Below are 16141 nucleotides of genomic sequence, written 5' to 3' on the forward strand. Positions count from 1 at the left end.
TACCACTCCACATACATTCTGGTTTTTGTGTATAGTCTGTAAAGGAATCCTGATCTTACCTTTGTTTCCGGTGTCACTTAATGGTATCTTCTGCTGAGTTACCTAAGCCATAAACATGTCTTGGATCCCTGTTCATGCTCAACATGATGTCAATTCTCTTCCTAACCAAGTTAATTCTCCAAACTTCATTTTCACTAACCTATATTAAACTGTTGACTTTCACCTGATCAATGGCCTCTCAAATAGTCTCCCTATTCTAGTTTTGTTCCCTTTACAGTTCACCTTTCACATTCCTGTCAGAGTAAATTTGTAAAAATAAAAATAATTCTAGCCTTCTCCTGCTTAAATTCCTTTATAAATTTTTTTCTGCATCTTACAAAGATATTCACAATTTTGCTCCTGGCCAGTCTTGTCCTATCTTACTTTGTACTCCTCTCTGAAGTTTTTCAATTTATGTGTTATCTCCTATAGCTGAAATAGTCCCTCCATACATTTTACTTGGCTCTTTCCAAATTTATCCTTTAGCCAAATATTTGAATATATATGTCACTCACTCTAGAAAGCTTTCTCTGACCACAAGATTAGCCTAGATTCTTTTTGTTCCCACTAACATACACTTCTTACTTAATATTATTATTTTCCTTGCTCAATTAAGTTGTTTGAGGAGAGCAACTAAGTATATCTTACGGTCTATTCCTAAAACCCAGTACAATATTTAGCACCTTATTAGCACTAAACAGTTGTGGATTTTGAGAGAGAATATTATTTCTAAGCTTAACAGCAACTATCAAGATAACAACATATCACACTTAGGTTCAAAGCCCAATTTATTGCGCATAGAACAAAAATAGCTGAAGTGCTCAGATTCAATTCCTGGATCTGTCTCCTTCCAATACAACATTGATATTTTTGGTTAATTTTTTCTCAGTTCTCTAATATTTTAACAGATAAAACTCTATTTTCCTCACACATTGGAGAATTTATTAAACAAAATAACAAAATGCTTTAGAAGCCACAAGTGCTAAACTGAATAAAGTACATCTATATAATAAGCAGCTCTAGCTAATATATTATTAGAGGAATATAATTATCCTGTTTCATCCAATTATGCTAAATAACAGTTCACTTTAATTTAAAATTTACTCTTAAAAAATGTCAAATACGGAGATCCCATCTTTTCAAAATTCTTCCAGGAGTGCGATAATTAACACCTATGAAATGCATGAAGTGCAAGGTGACCAGGGTCAAAACAACTCCAGTTCTGTGCTATCTTGCCTGAATCATCATTGGTGTCTTTTCTCACTCTCAAAATAATGTTCTACTTTGGAAGATGATAAAATGGTCACGCAAAGTACTATTATTCTTTATGGCCTGCTTAAACTCATTTAAAAAATTCTCACAAACATTGACCAAAATATTGAAGCTTTATATTTAAAATAAGTAAATACCTGAATTTTTATGGTGCTACTTTTAATTTCATAAAACTTCTGTTTCTGTATAAATCCTTTGATTCTAGCTTGAATTATAATAACACTCCTCCTGATTTGCAAATAGACTTGTCTTTGGTGTTTTGCAGATAGACGGGCTCTGTAGTGATTTTGTAAAATGACCGCTGCTTTTTCTATATAGTAAAAACTGCTTTCTGGTTTGCCATGTCCTGATATAATGCTGTAAAGTGACAGCAGCTCTTTTCTGCTGAACAAATCTTCTCTGAAACACAGTCATAAGAAGGAAGGACTGAATTTGGAGGGCAGAACATTTCTGCATTTCCAGTTTTCTTGTGACTGTATCACAAAGATCTCTTTGAATCATTACTATAGCCCCACTTTGAGAATGATACTCTCCTTCCTGTGAAAAGCAAACAGAGAAGTGTTAAACCACCTGTAAATCATAACATCCCCACTTTGAACAGCTTCATATTGGGTTTTACTTCTGTAATAGTTGAATGCAGATTGGATAGCAAGACTGCCATCCGTTCCTCATATATATTTTAAATTTCTGTCTGTCTTCAGCCTGAAGAGGTCAGATTTCTGAATTTGCTTAAACACTTTTTTCTTTCCTTTTTAATTCTGACATATGACCTACAAAAATCTGTGTAATAAAAATCAGTTTTCTTTGTTCAATAAACAGCTTTGGCTCTGTGCATTAGGTAGAATGACCAAATTAGTGTGGCAGCCAGATGCATACATTGGATATTACTTCTTACCTTAAAGCCTCTGTAAGAAGACTGTACAGAAGTAACTGTTTGGGTTCTTTTGCACTTAATGCTCTGTATCTTCTTTGAACAGAAATTATTGTTGCTCTAATGTGGAGATAATGTCTCCTTGTGAGAAAAGCTTTAAAATGCTTCTGAATAATAATGGCAGCTTCATGCTGTTTCTGAGTTTGTTTCCTTATGTTGATGTCCTGAAAACTTGCTTGAATGCTATTTGTTTCTTCTTTACACATATTGGGTTGAAGAGCTTTTTGTTTCTTTTTATTTGCTCGACATCTGTCTTGTAACACTTTTGTAGCCCACTGGAGCTTTTGGTAGAAACAATATTGCTTATACATTTTGTATGTGCTTTGTATTCTAATAGCAGCTCTGTTTTTCCCTTAAAAGCTGTCTTGTTTTCATTCCTTTATATGCAGCTTGAATGACCACTGCAGAATCCCATTGTCTGATAAAATTTTCTCTTTGCAATTTTGCAGCTCTGTATGTTCTATAATGTTGTTGAATTATAACTGAGGCACGTTTCTTAGTCTGAAATGAAACAAATGTTCTGTGCATTCTGAAAGTCGCCTGAATGATAACAGCAGCCCTCTGCATTTCTTTCATTTGTCTCCTTACCACCCACCCTCTGTATGATGACTGGATCTTAATAACTGCCTTTTGTAACTGAAGGACTTGTAAGTGATGCTTCTTTCCACAAAGTTTTGCACGATATGTTCTCTGAATCCAAATAACAGTTTTCCTGAGAGAAAGGAATTTTCTTCTCATCATCACAGTTCTAAATCTCCTCTGAATAAGGGTGGCAGTTAAATGCATAACTTTTAAAAGTCTCCTAGTTTTCATGCCCCTAAAAGTAGCCTGAAGGCGTACTTCAGATTGCCTCAATTGGTTATACCTCTGAAATTGTTTGTTTCTTGCCTTCACTGCTTGGTATCTTTGCTGTACTATTTTTGTTGCCTTCTTTAACTTATTAAAATACATTTTCTGCTTGTATCTTCTATAGCATGACTGAATAAGTGTTGCTGCAACCTGCATCTTTCTTAGAGTTTGTCTAACTCTTGCTCCTCTAAAACTTGCCTGAAGAGTATTAATAGCCTTTAAAGTGGCCAGGTACTTTTCACGCTGAATTTTACCTTGACAATATGCTCTGTATCTTCCTTGAATTGCAGCAGCTGCTCTTCTCATTGCATGGTATCTTACTCTTGACTGATACATTTTAAACATGGCTTTAATTAAAGTGGCTGCAATGTGCATGTGTTGAATATGTCTTCTTACTCTAATACCTCTATAAACAGCTTGGATTTTAATTGCTGTCTTCTTTAAATTAAGATACTCCTTTTGTTGATGGTTTGTAATTTTGATATCTCGATACCACATCTGAATTATGATAGCTGAAGCTCTGTAGATTGCATATTTCTTTTGGGCTCTGTAAGCTCTATATTTAGATTGTATAGTGATTGCTGCTTTGCTGAATTTCTTTATTCTTTTTCTCACTTTCATACCACGGTAAGCTGACTGTAAAACTAGCACAGCCATTTTTGTTTTCAAATACAAACGATGTTGTTCTCTCCCAATTCTGTAAGCTCTATAATACATTTGAATCAAAAGAGCAGCTTTTCTCATGAGTCTCCACCTCTTTTGTTGCACATGCATTCTATAGTATGACTGTATGATGGCCGCACATTTGTGCTTCCTTTGAATTTGTCTTCTCAGGGTTCTTCCTTTCCATGCAGACTGAAGCACCAGTACTGCATGATGGAGTTCGACATACTCCATACGTTGTTTCTTTCCTATAGTCCATGCTCTTAGATGTTGCCGGATGATTAATGCTGCTGATTTTAACAATCTGAATTGTTTCTGGGCCTTGTTCATTCTAAAAATAGACTGAATCTTGATTGCAGCTTGATGTTCCCTTCTGATCTGCTGCCGGACTTTCCAGCCTCGATAAGCAGACTGAAGAGAAATCACAGCTGCTCTTTTCTTTAAAAAATGTGTTCTTATATCATAAGCAGATTTGTGTGCCCTGTACTATCTCTGAATTTTCATTACCGACCAAAGAACAGATTGTTATTTTTCCCTTTTGCCTCTAAAAGCAGTTTGAATTTTAAGAGCCGCTAGAGATTGTTGTTTCAATAGTCGGCAAACTTTGTAACCTCTGTAGACTGCTTGCAAACAAGTAGCTGCTCTTTTGACTTGCAAGAAGTTCTTCCTCTGATTGACTTGTACTTTGTATGCACAATAGTAATTCTGAATGACAACAACTGCTTTATAAGTTTTCAGGTAGTGCTGCCGCATCCTTCTCATTCTGAAATAAGACTGCAGCGAAACAGCAGCTTTTCTTTGCAATCTCATCTGCTTTCTGACCAGGTATCCTCTAACAAAAGCTTGCAATTTGATACAGGATTCACGTATCTGCACATATTCTTCTCTCTTTCATGCAGCCATTTTCTGTGTACGGTACCATTGTTGGATTAATAGTACAGCTTCTCTTAAAAGTAAATATTGTTTACGTGCTTGTTTATTCTTGACAACTGACTGCAACTTTATTGTAGCATTTTTTAGACTCACAAATTTCTTTCTGGAAATATAAGCATGATAATATGACTGAATCTTTATAATAGATGTTAAGATATGAATAAATGTTTTCCTGACTTGCATCCCTCTATATGCAGACTGTAAAACAAAGACAGCAGAACGTGTTCTGTGATAAGTTGCTAGAACTTTCCTGGCTGAAATGTAAGCTCGGAAATTAGTCTGAATTATAATGGCTACTTTCTTCATCCTCTTATATTTCCGTAATTGCTGATGTTTTCTTATGTGTGCCTGCAATCTGATAACAATCTTCTTAAGGTTTAAAAGTCTAAATTTTTTTCTGTCGCATTCTCCAATGATTGGAAAACATAAGCAGCTCTAATTTGTCTGTATGAATTCTGAGCCTTCATTCTCCTGAAAGCTGCCTGTAGTTGAATGACTGCAGCTCATTTCTGTAAGTAGTTGGTGCGCTCAATCTTTCCTTTAAGGTATGCTCTGTAGTACTTCTGGATAGTCAGTACAGACTCTTTCTTTCTTTTATATAACTTTTGGGCTTGAAAGCACCGAAATCTTCTCTGAATAATAACAATACAAGATCTAATATAAATATATTTCTGTAATTCTCTGTGCCTTCTATACCATGATTGTATGACAATAGCAGACTTTTCTTTAGCTTTTCTCCTAGAATGCCATTCTCTAAAAGCTCTTTGCGATATTACTGCAGCTTTTATTTGTAATTGCATTTTATGTTGCTTCCATCTTCTGAACACAGATTGGATTATAAGGCATGATGATTTTAACCTTTTATATCTTTGTTGATCTTGTTTTCTTCTTAAACTAGCACGCCAATCCCTTTGAAATGTAATTGTGGACCAAAGATATCGTTTATAAGATTTAACAGCAATTATCATTCTTATTCTAGATTGCAGGATGACTGAATAATATTTCAATTTCAGAAATCTTTTTCTAGTGGAATATCTTCACCAATACCCCTGGGAAAGGTAATAAAGGACAAAATGTAAAATAGACATAGCTTTCTATTCTTAATACTTTTGAAAATATTAAGTTTTCTAATACCATGCTTAAAAATGAACACATTAATTAGAAAGCCAATATTTCATTGCTAACATCTTGTTTATAATTTAGTCTTTACAGTGATACAGCTGTAGTCAATTCAGAAATCCATTTCAATTCTGATTGTATTTACACTGCATTTGTATTACAGAGTCATAAGTAGCAATTTTGTTATATTAAAAGGAAAAGAAATATTTTTGATATCTATTGGTTATATATAATTTCTGAAGACTTTATTTCCAGATCTTAAATATTTTCTTTATTTTATGGTTGTTAAACTATCTTATTATGCTTGAAAATTCTGTACGTAAGGCATCCTGTACTATAACATTACAGGAATGATAATATAAACATAGTGAGCCCTCTGTTTCCATGGATTTCCCATCCATGAATTCAAACAGGTGAGGGTGGAACATTTTCCAAAAGAAAAAAGAAAAGAAAGATGTGACTGTATTGAACACGTACCAACTTGATTTCTTGCTATCATTCTCTAAACAATAAAGTCTAAAAACTATTTATACACTACTGGCATTGCATTGAATACTAGAAATACTATGAGAGAATTCAAAGCATACTGGAGGATGAGGATGTGCATGGTCATACACAAATACCATGCCATTTTGTAAACATACAGATTTGGATATCTGCTGGGGTCCTAGAACCAATTCCTCATGGATACCAAGGGACAACTATACAGGAGTTTGAGAAACAAATGAGCTAGACCACTTTCAGGGTTATTATTGTTATTAAAAATAAAATTACTTTCTTTTACCAAATATGGGGATTATAGATATATAATATATGGAATGAATATATATATATGGAATTTTGGAAACACTCTAAAGTAAGCAAACTTTTGTCTCTTGAAAAGCCACAATTATAATGTAGCTTCTTAGTCAATGAAACAATATGTTGGCTCAACAAACAGGACTGCAGACTTTCCAGCCAATTCCAGTTGCTGATATCTACATGATCCCAGGTTACTGGTAATCAAGTTCCAGATAATTCTTATAGAAACCTGTCCAAAACAATCTATATATTGTTGATTAGGAGAGGGGCATGTTGTTTCTTATTATATATTTTTTCCTTTCATGCAAGTAGAGCAGTATAGGGACTGGGTACCAAAGAATCTACAGAAAAAAAAAAGAAAAGAAAAAAAAGAAAAAATCTCAGAATAATAAGTAAACAATAAATGTATAAGCTTAGTACTATTTACATTTGTAGCAAAACCATGAAATGCTAAGGTGCATATCTAACAAAATATGTACAAAATCTATATGAGCAAAAATTCAGAACTGATGAAATATCAGAAATTTAGATCTAAATATACCATGGTCATGTATGTTTAGGAAGACTCAAAATTATCAAGATGTCAATTCTTTATTTTGATTCAATCCAATCTCAATCAAAATCTCACCAATTACTTTGGATATCAGCAAACTGATGCTAACATTATACAAAAAAGCAAAGGACCCAGTATAGTCAACACAAGGAACATATTATGTTAAATAGATATTACATACTTTGGCTAAAAAGAAAAATAACATAGACATTCTATTGACTAATTATAAGCACTATTTTCATTATATACTAACTAAATGGGCTTGGAAGAAAAATGTGTGTATTATTTGTTCCCAAAGAGAAGTTTCTAGGACTCATTATTAAGATAAAGCTATACCTTGGTAAGGTACATGGATTCAAAGTAGAGTGATGCTGTATGCCACAATGTCCCATGCAGTGGAAGACTACAAATCTCTAATACAAAATGAAGACAGCAAGATGCATAGAACTAGAGTCTTGTCCCTTTCAGAACAAAGAAGGCATTTCAATTATGTTTCAGTCTTATGCTGAATGTAGCAAAGAGATTCACAGGTAGTAAGGAGACGCTAAATATTTTTTAAATCAAATATAGTCAGCTTTCTGTATCTATGAATTCTACATTATTAAATTCAACCAAGAGATTGATATTCCAGAAAAAAAAGTGCCTGTTCTGAACATGTACAGAATTTTCCTGTCATCATTATTCCTTGAACAATACAGTATAATAACCATTTATACGGCACTTATATTGTGTTAGGTATTATAAGTAATATAGAAAATTGAAATATACAGGAAGATGTACATAGATAATATGCAAATCATATACATTGCAGATTTTGGTATTCACAAAGGGGTCCTGGAATCAATTATCTTTGGATATTAAGAGACAATATTAGAAAAAGAATTCTAATATTTAATCATTGAAGATTTTGTTATATTTTTCCTTCTTCCTTTAAAATGTTACTAGAAATGTTTAAGTTAAAAAAATTTGTTCAGGATACTATACCTGAATGACCATTGCTGCTTTATTCTATACATTTTCCAGTTTTTCCTTTTTTAACATTAATAATTTTCTTTGTGCTAAGACTCTTCTCCAATATTTCTGAATGACCAGTGTTGCATTAATCTTTCTTTTCACTCGTTGTTTGGTTAGAAAATTTATTACAGCTGACTGAATAATTCTTGCAGTTTTGTCTCTCTCCTTAAAAAACAAAACAAAACCAGCAAATGTGAATTAAATACTTAATTATTTAAGACTTTATTCCTTATATGATAATTAATTTTTTTAAGTTAATTAAGTTACTACAGGACTTTGGGCAAGAGCAAATTATTTCAGGTATTATTCTTTCTAAGTCAGACACTGTATGGGAAAGCAGGTTATGTTTCATAGTTGCCAAAATGTTAGTTGTTTTAGATAGCTACTGAAAACTGGCCATAAATATAAATTTACTGTAATTAAAAATTTGAGGAGCAATAATGAATGTAACCTATTTCTGAATTATCTATGAAAAATTTTATTAGACGACGACTACTTGTTCTATTATTGTTGGTTTTCTAAATATTAAGTATAATATTAGTTAGTAGGTAGGAAGCTGAAAGGGTTAAAATAATCTGTTCTGCTCAACTGGTCAAGAGACCATTTCTCAGATTATTAAAAATGACATTTTTCTCAGAACCTAAGAATGAAGCTATTTTATGTTAATGAAAAATTTTGTACTGTTGGGATCACAAAAGAAAGCAATAAATAACATCTCTATCCCTGTGTCCAGATCTTAAACATTTTGAAAAATAAAATAATGGACACCAAAGTACTGCTTTATAAAGGATAAACTGAAAAATGGTCTCAGGACAAACAAAATGGTCTTGTTAATTACTGCAAAATCAGACACTTGATGTCCAGACCCAATCAACACTAGCACTAGGATAAGCCTCACAGAACACAACTTGAAAAAATCAAAAGGAGAGTCCTTCTGTAAGAAGAGCTGAGTCAAGCATCCCTAAGTTATTCTTCACAAATTTACAAAGCAGACAACATTATTCCCCATGCCCTAGGGCAGACTAAGTGAAAAGGTGGACAGAGGTGGAAAGGAATCAAATTAAGGAAATAGTAGTGATTAGAATATTCAGACCATGTCACCTCAAAACACATACATGCAATTATTAAATTTATCTTTTTAACTTCATATATTAGTAAATATAAAATTCACATCAAGAACCAATCAATTGGAGGCTGTATAGTAGCTCAGTGATAGAACATTAGCCAAGTATGTCCTGGGTTTGATCAACAGCACCATTTAAAAAAAAACTAGCATATTTTAAAGTACAATTCATATGTCTTCATTTTCTAGGATTACCTTATAGAGCTTTAGTTCTGATTTTATTTTATGTTTTCTCCATGCTGTCTGTATAAGTCGAGCAGCTCTTATTTCTTTACGAAGATCTAAAAACCTTGCACAAAAGAAATGACAAATAGGTAATAAGCACCTAAAAAAACACAAAAGATGAATACAGAAGATCAACAGAGAATATATACTCACTGTTATATTCTGAGACTTATTAAGAGTTTAAGAAACCCTTATTTACCTTTTCATCTGGAATTGTATTTGACATATCTGAATGACAAATCATAGCAGGTATTCCACCAAGGTCTCTAACTGCAGACCTGACCAAATAAAAATTTTTCTTTTCATTTTCCAGAAGTTCTTTGTGGAGTTCTGAATTATTTTCTATCATGCGAGTAAAGAAAAAGAAAGAAAGAAAGAAAGAGAGAAAGAAAGAAAGAAAGAAAGAAAGAAAGAAAGAAAGAAAGAAAGAAAGAAAGAAAGAAAGAAAGAAATTAGAATGCTATAGCCCAAAATCAGACATGGCAAAGAACCAGAAAGGTTGATCAACAAAAAAGGATTAACCAGGATCAAATGATTTAAGAGATATGTCCAGAGTACTGTCATCAGATTCAGAGGAAGAATTTAATACCACTGAACCAGTTTTTGTGCATTCCACAGTTTGAGTAGTACACTGACATATAGCATCAAAAGGCACATACCAAGGATGGTAGTGATGGATAAGGTAATATAACACACGGCCATCTGAGAAAGACACTGTAAAATTCTCTACCTGATTGGAAATACCAGAAAAATAATTACTTGTTTTTAAATACTCATATAAGCTTTCATAGAACATTATATCCTTTTAGTAGTTAAAGAGTATCACACTAATTGTTAAGAGAATCTAGTATACCATATGCACAGCCGAATTCTCAAATATTAAATCTTAACCATTTCAAAAGTAGGATTTTATATTATTACTGTCTTGGATTAGATAGTATCAATCAAAACTTCACATCCTTCCCAGAACCTCAGGATGTGACCTTATTTGGAAACAAGGTCATTATAGATATAATTAAGTGACATGGGGTCATACAAGTAGGGCGAGTTCTTAATCCATTATGACTGGTGTCCTTTTAAGAAGAAAGAGACACACAGACAGAAACACAAGGAGAACTCCATAAGATGGGAAGAGGCAGAGACTGAAATAATGCACAGATGAGTCAAAAACTACCAAGCACTGCTGGCAACCACCAGTACTTAAGAACATGACACAGTTCCCTAGAGACTTCAGTGAGAGCATATTCCCTTCTCAGGCATGATATCAGACTTCAAGTCTCTAGAGCTGTTAATAGAATAAAGGTCTAGTTTGCAGTAATTTGTTATAGCTCTCTTAAGAAAATACGGTAATTATAGTCAATTCTCATTATCCGTGAACGCTGAATAGGGAATACTGACCACTTCTCAGGGGGGAAAGATACAGTTAAGTTGCTGTGAGTCTCTGGTCCAACATTTTCATCAGTCTGTAGATGGCATTGTTCTATGTATGTTTCTGATTCAGTCAGAAACAAAGCATGGCCAACAGCACTATATACTCAATGCCTAAACAAAGTTTGCTTAATGTACATACTTTGGAACATCACAGTTTTCTCTTATGAATTCTGCATATGCTTCTACTACACTTGATTGCCATTTTAAACAAGAATATAATAACAAAATGGACATCATATACCAGTTCTGTATAAATGCTTAATTAAGGGCATTTTTCCCCCTTAGTGATATATAAAACTTACATCATGCATTTTCCAATTGGTGACAACTTAGATAAGTTAAAATCTAGCATATAACAATATAATCATTCATGTGAGGAAAAATCTGCTTAAATCTATAAATTTCATTATTTAAGATATGTAAGAAAATATTTTATGCATTAAGCTTAATTGACATCAACCAAAATTATTTAAAGATAGTGAATTAAAGCAAAAACAACCACAAAAAAACTTTACCTTCTTATTATAGAAGGCACAAACTGCATTTACCCAGTCCATCAATAATTTCACATTTTCACTATACTGTTCAAAGAAACCACTATTTCTTTTGTCTTTTTTCTTATTAATAATAGCATCAGAGCAGCACGACACTGCAGACAATGATTTCTTTATACTGTGTGTGTATTTTAGAAAGTGAATTTCTTCCTTTAATTGCTCTAAATTAAGGGAAATATCCACCTGAAACATATAAAAAAGGATAAATTCCTTAATTTTTTATATATTAGTTTATATTTTTAATGTTTTATTGGTGCTTTATATTGTACATATTAGTGGGATTCATTGTTACATATTCATACATACCCATAACATGATTTGTCAATGCCATTTCCTAGTACCCTTCTCCCCTTTTCCTCCTCTCCTGCCTTCTCCTTTCTTTCCTCACTTTCCTCTACTATACTGGTCTTCTATTTTCATGAGATTCCCCACCCTATCCCCCCTTTTTTTCCCTTTGTTCTCTCTAGTTCCACATCATGTTATTTTTGACGTACAGAATTAAAGTATCTATTCTGTATTTTGATCAACTGCAGGTTAAAAAAATAAAACCTAATCAGAAATTTTAAAATCCAAAAATAAAATTCCCAAAGTACAGAAAAATCTACATTTTCTTTAAGGACCTCATACATGCTAGGCAAGGCAAGCACTCTTCTACTAAGCTACATCGCCATTCTACAATCTACACTGATAAAATATCTAGTGGTTAAGAAAATGAGATTTGGGGCCACACAAGCTTAGATTCTCAGCACAGTTCCACCTATCAATGATATAAACTTGAGCTTCAGTTTCCTCACCTGTGAAGGAGACTTAACATGACCTAATGCATGTGTGAGAAATATTAAAATAGAATACATACAAAAATTATCACAGGCCTGAGACAGAATAAATTCTAATAAGTGGTAGTTATTATTGTGTTTATTTGATTCAAATTCCTTTTATAAACTAGTAATCAAAATTGAAAAATAAAAAAAACACAAAATGTTCCAAATGTATAATACCTGAAAAGCAAATACAATTTTCCAAAGCAATGCAAGAGTCTTTTCTCTGTGCCTATCCACAATATCCTTAGATAGGATTGAATTTCCTGCCAATAAAAATGCAGTCCATTAGCATGATTCATGTATATATATATATATATATATATATATATATATATATATATATATATATATATATATATACCAATATTCAATGAGAATAAGTATTTCTCTGTTCAGTTTTTACCATGTTCATCACTTAATTGAATTCCTCATGATTTAAGAATTTGAAGAACAATGTCAACATTGTGCATTTTTTGAAGACGACTTATTGCAGGAATCCTGAGTTTCTTTGAAAGATTCCAGTTCTATGTGAGAAGTTCCATGGTTCGCCTAGTAGTAAAGAAATTTTCAGATGAATTTGCTATGTAACAATATATATGAAAAGAAATATTCATTTAAAAATAGTTATTACCCACATAAATCCCAAGAGTTTAAAGAGAGTAAGGTCAAAAAGACTCCAAATAACTATCTCAAAACTGTATTGCTCCATAGTTAATGAGTAGCTGTTTTTCATTTTTAATTTTTAAATATAGAAATTCATGAATAAAATGATAAGAAAACTGAAACATACACAAAAATATACATACATATCAACAAAATAATAAACTTCTTCAGAGAAAGAAAAAAAGGAAGGAGAGGAAGGATAAGAAGAAGGAGGCATGTATTAAGGTGTGCTATAATCTATTAATCAAGTTAAGTGTTTTTTTTGTTTTTGTTTTTATTTTAGTTATCATGGTAAATCCCATAGTCAGGTATTAGTGGCCTTTTTTTTTTACAGAGAAAGAAACAAAGGTCCAGGAGGAAGTTAATTTAATTGATCTAATTCATCATCATATACTGCTATGACAGAAATAAGACAGCAATTAAAATCTTGTTTCATCAGTTTCCATAACAACAGTTGGTCGAATTCTCTTTCTCTCTCTGTGTGTATAATAGTAATGCATACTATAAACATATTTGAATGTCTACCTAAAAAAGACATGTACTCCAGAGCTTGAATTCAAATTCCTAATATCATCTAGGTTACCAATATTTTATCCACTACACAATAGGCAATATTTCCATAGAAAAAGCAAGCCTCATATGATGTTGTATATAACTAAAAGGTGACCAAATTATTTACAGAATCATAGTTTCTAAAGGCTATAAAATGACTTAAGATCATCCTAGACCAATCAATGTAGGAAACATTTCTGCAACAATAGACCAACCCATTACCAGTTTAACTGGCTGGTTTGAAATTCACATACACATAAAAAAAACACATAATGAGGCTGGGGCTGTAGCTCAGTGGTAGAGCACTTGCCTAGCATGTGTGAAGCACTGGGTTTGATTCTCAGCACCACATAGAAGTAACTAAATTAAATAAAGATATTGTGCCCATCTATAACTAAATCTGTCTCTCTCTCTCTTTTTTAACCCCCAAAGTGTTTCCTTGATAAGGGTATAACATATTGGAGAGTTCCCTAGAAATAAGACTATTGTCTCCAATCCAGAAATTCTAAAGAGACTAACTGAAGTACATGGTCAAAGTCAAGCCTTCCAAAGCTGAAATAAGCAATCCATTACTAAAATCATAGCCAACTGTGAGGGATTCCAGTTTATTATTTGGTAAATATTCTGTAATTTAAAGTCAGGCTTAAAAGAGTCTATATCTCCATTTTACTCTATAAAATTTGGGCAAGTCATTCTATCACTTCATCTGATTTTAATCAAACATTAAAACAAAGTAAATGCTACTAAAGCTAGTCTGAAATGATAATGGAACTCATGAAGCTACTGTTGACATAAAATGTATTTAAGTGTTTAATGTTTTAATTAGTTTCATGCTCTTTCCCAGTCCTTTTCTGAGATATCAGTAGTTCCTAACCATGTACTGCAGAGCATGTACTCAAGTCACATGCCAACAGAAAAAAAAAGTGTGATAGGAGAAAAGTTTCTAGGCATAAAACTGATATCATTTTTTGAAAGAGAAATCTCAATTTTTTTCAACCCTAAATTTATTCCATTACAAGAAAGAACAAAAATATATATATATATTTATAAGTACAGAGTACGACATTTTCCAAAAAAAATTGGTCTATTCCATTAGCAAAATGATTCTATTTCTTATACTTACACATGAAGCACTCCACACTGCAAATCTACAGCAAGATTTGTAACAGAAAAATAAAATTCATTAAATGGTGTCTGAACATGGCTAACAGGCAATCCCAAAAAGCCAAGGTGACGGGAAAGATCACCTTCACCACTTAGGAAATCTCGTGAAAAAGCCAGAAAGATTTCTTTACTAGCCTACAAAGAAACAGGTTGCAGATATAATATTTCAATAGTATAACTTTTTATATAATAAAAGCAAATCCTTTTGGTCATTCTGTAAATATAGACATAAAATTAATTATAGTATAAAAAGATTTTCAGTTTCATATCAAATGTTAATACTGCAAATATCATACATTTTCAATTTAATGTTCTCTTTAAAATTTGCTCATAATTAATAACATACTACAAAACCTAGCATTAATTTGATAATATACTACATCAAAATTAGGTAAGAAATTTCCCTCAAAATTAATTTCTTAGAAACATAGTTTAGTTCATTTTCATGTCAAAATTAAGAGTAATAATGATGTACTGGTGAAAGGTTAACCAACAAAAAATCAGGAAAGGTAGAATTACTGATGGGATTCACTAAATAAACGTTCATTCATATTATATTCTAACATATTAGTCTCTAGAAATGTTCTTTCTGGGCTGGGGATGTGGCTCAGTGGTACAGTACTTGCCCCACATGTGTGAGGCAATGAGTTTAATGCTCAGCACCACATATAAATAAATGAATAAAATAAAGGTTCATCAACAGCTAAAAAAAATTTAAAAAAAACAAAGTTAATGTTCTTTCTAAACAGAAAATATGCCACAAGATCAACAAAAGTCTTAAATGGGAAATTTGAAATATATAAGATAAAATGAAAATTATACCTTGAATTCAGCATCTTTACAGAAGAGACAAGGATCATGATCAATAAGTCTGGAAAGCTTAGCATACCAACAACAATAACTTTTTCAATGTGAAAAAGCTTGGACAAAGCTTCTTCATGATCTTAGAAAAAATAATAACAAATTCATCCATGAAAGGCCAGTTTCACTTAAAACATAAAAAAAGTAGTAGCAAACAAATAAAAAAATCACACTATGTGCCTTTCTTAGTGTTTTACATATATGAATTCAATAAACCTATACAACAACTCTACATAAGAGGTACCATTTAATATTTTCAATTCATGGATAAGGAAAATGGGCACATGAGGAGATTTAGCTGGATTCATTCAACTGACATTTATGGAGCACCTACTATTTGCAAGCTTTGTCCTAGGCACTATATATACAGTAGCAAAGCATGATAAATATAATCTGAATAGGATTTATAATCTATTGGAGGGAGAAGATGGATAGAGACAAAAATAGTAGTAATAATTATACATAGTGAAGAGGAATAATGGGAATAAGGGAAAGGAAGGCAGTGGAAGCAGACCTATTTAGACTGGTTTCTTTAAGAAAGTAAAACATAAATAAAAACAGGAAGAATAACCA

General features: G+C 32.3%; 1 pseudogene; it reads right to left on the reverse strand.

Moving 5' to 3' along the window:
- LOC143637777 (abnormal spindle-like microcephaly-associated protein) overlaps nt 1-16141 on the reverse strand; it is a 48366-nt pseudogene that overhangs the window by 11765 nt on the left and 20460 nt on the right.

This window comes from Callospermophilus lateralis, unplaced genomic scaffold, assembly GCF_048772815.1.
Source record: "Callospermophilus lateralis isolate mCalLat2 unplaced genomic scaffold, mCalLat2.hap1 Scaffold_183, whole genome shotgun sequence".
Classification (NCBI taxonomy): Eukaryota; Metazoa; Chordata; class Mammalia; order Rodentia; family Sciuridae; genus Callospermophilus; species Callospermophilus lateralis.